This window comes from Nematolebias whitei, chromosome 1, assembly GCF_014905685.2.
Source record: "Nematolebias whitei isolate Nwh7 chromosome 1, NemWhi1, whole genome shotgun sequence".
NCBI classification, from domain to species: domain Eukaryota; kingdom Metazoa; phylum Chordata; class Actinopteri; order Cyprinodontiformes; family Rivulidae; genus Nematolebias; species Nematolebias whitei.
This window is the reverse complement of record NC_056498.1, coordinates 90,768,945-90,774,581: the sequence shown is the minus strand read 5'-3', so window position 1 is coordinate 90,774,581 and position 5,637 is coordinate 90,768,945.

Here is a 5,637-nt window from a genome sequence, read left to right as displayed (position 1 = left end):
CGAGAGACGAAACCTTTCTACATTTTTTGTTGTTTTGCTTTGTTTTGTTTTTTTTAATGTCCAGAGGACCAGATTTAACTTTTTTAGATTTTTCTACCTGGATTATTGAGCATGCATCAGGATATGTGAATAGAGAGTTTACCAAATTTCATGTGATCAGGGATCGCATTAGTTTTAGGACGTTGTAATAACTTGTTTGCGCCGTGTTTTGTATGTCGTGTGAAGGCTTCAAGGCCGGGACACGTTGGGAGAGACGTAACAATGAAAAAAGGGGGGAGTGTGCTGTGTGTGTGGGGCGGAAGCTCAGGGTTACTTTTCTCTTTTTTCTGTGTGTGTCTGTGTGTGAGTGGAGCTTCCATATCCTGACCGCAAGGGGGTGCTGTTGTGTAAGACAAGGACAAGTCTGGACTGTGGGTTGGTCCATCCCACAGACTTGGCTCAAGGACAGAGGGGACATCACGTGTACGAGCTGTAATTAACCAGGAGATGGAGTCAGAGTGAGTCAGCTGGAGAAGGTTGAATCATCTTGGAGTCAGATTAGACGGTAGAGGGTTGAGATGTCAAAGCGACCGAGTGGAAGAGAAATATTGTAGGGGTGGTCTTGGTGGTACTGAACAAATTAGATTAACTTTCTTCTTGGAATTGACAATAAACTCAGGTTTTAAACTCAACTGCAAAACAATAGAATACAATAAGTAATAGACAAAATCCTTGACACTTGTAAAATATAGAATTTTATTCTGGTCAAAGAAAATCTTACCGGACTCAAATTGAAAAACTTAGATTAAATTAATCAGTCTTACCGGACTCAAATTGAAAAACGTAGATTAAATTAATCAGTCTTCACTAAACTCAGATTGAAATACTTGAGTTAAATTAATCAGTCCACATGAGTTGTCACATATTGGAAATGTTTAGCGTATAGGAGCTGTTTCCTTTTAAGAGCTGCCGGAACTAGGTTAATTATGGGACAACAACAATTCTAGTGGGTAAATGCATGACTCTAACTTTGTGACTTGAGATTTCACACAGGTCCTAGGAGTGCAAAAGGATGACAGAGAGGTGTACATGGTGAGTTTAAGAAGTTGTACTTTGTGAACAAAGGGCATGTACACGTTTTTGTGCAGTTTTCATGGACTCTGTGATGTCTTGAAGAGTATACATAGTCTTAATTGATTTGTATTAAAAGTATTTTGTTTGTGATCACTTGGTGACATCACATGACCTACAGGTCTATTGGAAAAAGGTTCCAGGACAGTCAAGAGTCCTAGGCGATGACAAGCGGTATAATGACCTTGCAGACATCCTAGCCAAGGATGAAGCCGTGGGCGGCCCTCTGTGGTCCTTTGACCCCTCCGGGCTGCTCGCAACTCTGTCAGTACAACCTACAGCCGAGGTAATGGCAGTCACACGTGCACAGGCTACAGCCAAGCCGGCTGACAACAAAGTCTCTGTACAACCCGTGCTGACAGACCCAGACATCATCCAACTTCAGAAGTTGGATCCTGCAATAAACTCAATGATGCTGTACTTGACTGACCCAGAGAAAAACACTCTGTCCGAAGCAGACCTGGATTCCAATCCAGACCTTAAAGTCCTCTTTCAGCTGCGCAAACAGCTAAAACTAATCAAGGGCATCCTGACTTTTGCTCATGGACCGACGTCCTCACCCGTGTTCGTGGTCCCCCATGACCACAGGGGGGTGATGTTAGTTCATGCGCATGACCTCCCGTCCGCAGGACACAAGGGAGATAACGCCACGCTGAAAGCATTAAAACAAGTTGCTTATTGGCCTGGAATGAAAAAGGATGTCTAGAACTATATTAAAAGGTGCCTGGTCTGTGGTCAGTTTCAGCCATACAGACCACTCCACAGAGCACCACTGCAAAGTAGAGGCATTGCATTCCCATGGTCCGACCTCCAGATCGACAGGGTCGGACCACTTACTAAGAGCACTAAAGGAAATAAATATTTTCTCACGGTAACTTGCGCATTTACCAAATGGGTAGAATGCCTACCAGCTCCTAATGACACAGCACAAACAACTGCTATGTTACTAATGAATCATATATTTTCAAGGTTTGGACTTCCCCTCAGGGTGAACTCAGACCAAGGTACGTACTTCACAGCTGAAGTGATGAAAGAACTGTGGAAGATGCTAGGCATCAAAGTCAACTTCCATGTTGGCTACCACCCACAGGCCTCAGGCCAAGTAGAGTTAGCAAACAGAACTGTGGTAAGTATTTTGAAGAAATACATAGCCGCAAACCACAAGGACTGGGACGTGATACTCCCTCTGGTCCTCATGGCCATAAGGGCCACTCCACACACATCGACTGGCATCTCTCCCTTCGAGATGATGATGGGTCGACAAATGACTCTCCCTCTACACCTGTTGTACCAACCAGGCAATGCCGCCATGGCAACAGCCTACACCACACAACAATACATGAATGATTTGGAGGAACACATTAAAAACACCTTTGCGTTTGCCCAGAAAAACCTGGAAAAATCCGCTGAAGGACGAAAGGCGTACTATGACCAAAAGGCCTCTCACGAGGAATCCAGGTGGGAGATAGGGTCTGGGACTACACGTTCGCCCCCACAACCGGGAAAGGAGAGTCTGGGACCGGAACTCTCACCCACAAACTGATGCCCAGGTGGACTGGACCCCACCTGATAACAGACAAACTGTCTCCAGTTGTCTATCAGATCAAAATCAGCAAAGGCCAGAAGGAGCCAATGGTTAAATGGGTACATCGAAACCAGGTTAAACTACACAAGGCGTTCAATAACTCCACAAGAGACAAAGATCTCACAAACTCAGACCTATTGGGAAAAAGGTAGTCCATGCAGAAACGAAATAAGTTTAAGCTTAATTAAGTGTTAAAATAACAACTCAGACACGATAACGTGATCAAATCTGACATTCAGAGTGAGTGACGCACTGAAACGTCGTTTTCTAGTTCTTAATCACTACTTTTGTCAATGTTGAAACATTGTTTTTCTGGTTGCTTAGTCACTATTTTTGTCGATGTTGAGACATTGTTTATTTGGTTTTTGGTATTGTTTCTGAACACCCCCAGCAAGAATGAATTTTGTGTGTACTTTAGTTAGAGACTAATAGGACTTTAACTGTGCCAACATGCAGTTCATTTGTTAAACTTTAATCTTTGAGGAGTCAATGTAGATTAATGCTACCTTAAGTACCATAATCTACATTGGTCTCACGACGCTCAAGCCGAACCTACTCGAACAATCCTATTCGGGGAGGGCTAGCTAATCCTTCAGTTGAGTCTCGCCATAGACTCCAAAACATTTAGAGGAAAACCAAAAACCAAACCTTAAGTCGTTTGTCTAAAAGGACATCAGACAATTGAACCAAACTATATGTTGCCATGTAAATCTAACTTAAACCAAGTTAGGAATGGAAAAATAGTTTGGAATGCACTTCTATAGGTATAAATCTCTCTATATATAATTTTTTCAGCATGATTCACCCTTTAAACTGGTAACTTTAGCTGATCTAAACCATGATAGCTTACACACCAGGTGCATATAGGTTAAGGTCTTATGTAAAATCCCACTCATAAGCCCAACTAAAACCACATAAATGCACAACACATAGAACCAGAATGGCACCCACTGGGAACCACCAGCAGCAACCTTCGCTAAAGGGACCTACAGCTCCAACGTGGGTCTCCAATCTCCATCCAGTGGTCGCCTCTGCAGTTCAATCGAGGGAACCCTTCTGCATGCTGATCAATCAACACCTCCAATCGTTGTGGATTATATGACTTTTTCCAATGGATTAGAGACTTTCTTTCCAAGGGGTTAAAGCATTGTTACAATGGAATGACAAATAACATAATGGAATTACCAACAACATTATGGAATTACCAACAACATTGTGGAATTACCTAAACCGTTGTGGGATTACCTTATTTGACTTTTGATTTCCTCTTGCTGGATTACATTAAGCTCAAGGACATTCGAAGGCTTAAGTTCATGTTGGAATTCATCCCCATGGACAGGCGATGATTTCCAAAGGGGGGACTGTAGTGAACTCGGCCTCCGACCAAAACCTGCCTCTGAGGACCTTCATGGGACAGGAACTGTTATTTCATTGATTTGAATCCAGAAATACAAATTAGCTCATCCAGAGATTGTCTAATTGTATCCTGAAGTAATCAATTGAAAGAACACTCTTCTTTTATATTATCATTACTATTTTACAATATCTTGATAAATCAAAAGTGTGTTTAGTTCATACCATTTCTAAATGTTGAAGTGAACCACTCATATTAAATCAACTGTGAAACAGTATTAATGATTTTTTAATCCTCATTTAAATTAGAAATCAAGTTAAATGTCTTTTAATCCTCATTTAAATTAGAAATCAAGTTAAATGTCTATTTACAAAGTAATTATGCATTTTGATCTTCTGTCTGAAATGAGAAGTAGTGATGTCGGTCGAAAGTCAGAAAGGAGTTATTAGAACGAAGTGGATTGTTTTTAAACCTAGCAGACAGTAAATAAGAAGCTATTGGCACCTGTTTCCTCCCACTTTGCCATAACATGTCTTCTGTCTGTACGGGACGTTTCTAAAACATTCCAACTGTTTTCTTGACTTGTAATGACCCTCTGACATCACTAGAACCACCCCCTGTTGGTTGTTTCAACCAATCAGGAAGTCCTGAAGTGACCGGAAGTGAGAACTCTTTAAGAGTCCACACTTCCTGGAACTTCTAGGTCAACTGGGTCTGTCAGTCAGTCGGTCAAGTCTCCTGAGCTCCTCAAGCTGGTCTCTGATGGAGTCTAGTCTTGAACTTAGTCTTCGGAGCCTGTGATGGATTCTTCCACATCTGAGTGGAACCTCTGACTGAACTCACAGCTTGCTGTGTATCCACCCGGGAGATGAGCGTGTTTGTTGAACGGAGTACCATCACTACTTCGGACGATTCTCAGCCGTCCTTACCGGAGACGCTGAAAGGTCGCGTTGAAATGTACTCCTGTTCCTGAGCGGAGGTATCCCCGTCTAAGGAAATGAGTCGCCACGCACCGAGTGTACCGGGGCTGAGCTGGGGTCGGATGAAGGGTGGCATTCATAGTCAACACACTTTCCCTCATCCATCTTTTCTCTCCATTTAAACTCCTCCATTTCCCATCTTTAAACTCTTCTATTTTGCCAGTAATTAATCTAGATGCCTTCAGAAATGTCTGTTGTTTTTATTAAGTAAAACGTGCCAAGTTTTATTAATCCGAACCAGATCAGCTAATCACTTGTACATTTTTATGTTAAATTTTTATTCTGTTCAATAAATGACCACATTCATTCTGATGTGTCAAAGAAAATTAACGTCTCAGTGTCACTGATTAAACAATACACGCACAGTTACCTCTGTCACATGGCTATAATTTAACTCGAAAAAGAGAGAACCCGTTATTTAAATATATTGTAGTCAAGGGCAGCTAAACGTAGCCCTTAGAACCCTACACCCTTAAAATGATACATTCTCTCAGTTTAAACTTTTGATCTGTGATTTATGTTCTATTCTGAATAAAATATTAGATGTTAGCACTTCCACATCATTGCATTCAGTTTTTATTCACAATTTGTTTAGTGTCCCAACTTTT